The sequence below is a fragment of the Odontomachus brunneus genome, unplaced genomic scaffold (genome assembly GCF_010583005.1).
Source record: "Odontomachus brunneus isolate Ranch 3 - 2012 unplaced genomic scaffold, Obru_v1 Obru_scaffold_080, whole genome shotgun sequence".
Lineage (NCBI taxonomy): Eukaryota > Metazoa > Arthropoda > Insecta > Hymenoptera > Formicidae > Odontomachus > Odontomachus brunneus.
Window position 1 is genome coordinate 975,781 of NW_022639530.1, and position 1,229 is coordinate 977,009.

Sequence of the window (1,229 nt, forward strand, 5' to 3'; positions counted from 1 at the left end):
GCAACGTCTGGAGAATACGGCGGCTGGGGTAGGACTTCCCATTTCAACGTTTCCAAGTACCATGTCTTGACCACTTTCGCAACATGGGGTCGAGCATTGTCATGCTGCAAAATCACTTTATCGTGTCTCTCGTTGTATTGCGGCCGTTTGTCTTTCAATGCTCGGCTCAAACACATCAATTGCGTTCGATACCGATCGCCTGTGATTATCTCAGTCGGTTTTAACAGCTCATAATACACTACGCCGAGCTGGTCCCACCAAATACAGAGCATGACCTTGGAACCGTGAATATTCGGTTTGGCCGTCGACGTGGAAGCATAGCCGGGAACTCCTCATGATTTTCTGCGCTTGGGGTTATTGTAATGAACCCAATTTCCGTCCCCAGTCACAATGCGATGCAGAAATCCCTTCTGTCTTTGCCTTTCAAGCAGCTGTTCACAAGCAAACAAACGCCGTTCAACATCTCTCGGCTTCAATTCGCCCAATTTCCTTGTTTCTGAATCATTCCCATCGCTTTGAGGCGTTTTTAAATGGCTTGTTGAGTCATTCCCAATGATCGTGCCAATTCTTCTTGATTTTGACACGAGTCTTGATCAAGTAATGCCTCCAATTCTGCATCTTCGAAAACCTTCTCTCTTCCACAGCTATGCCGGTCTTCGACGTCAAAATCACCGTTCTTGAAGCGTTGAAATCACTCACGACACGTTCTTTCACTAATAGCGGCCTCACCATAAGTATTTGAGAGCATTCGATGAGCCTCAGCCGCAAATTTCTTTATATTGAAGCAGAAAATTAAAACCTCCCGCAAATGACGAAAATTTGGCTCGTAACTGACATTTTCAATCGAGAATAACTTTATGATGCAGACACAAATCGACTAATGTTTTTATGGGGTTATGTTGATAGAGGCCCAAGTTTATTGTATGACGTCTATGATGTATTTATTTCGACCACTACTTACCGCTAAAGCCATCTATAGGAAAGCGGCGGAAGCAAATTTGTACACCTAATAATTCTTGAATTAAGTATGAATAAATGATTAATTCTTTTGAAAACATTTTAGAATCATCTGCATGATATAATTGTGCAAGAAAAATATTATTTAATTTGGAAAATATTTCTGGTGGCAAACATAGTATCGAAATATACATTCCGGATAATTTGTATATACCAGCATGTGATCAAAGTGGATTAATAGTTTCAAAAGCGTCTTCATATAGAAACAAAGG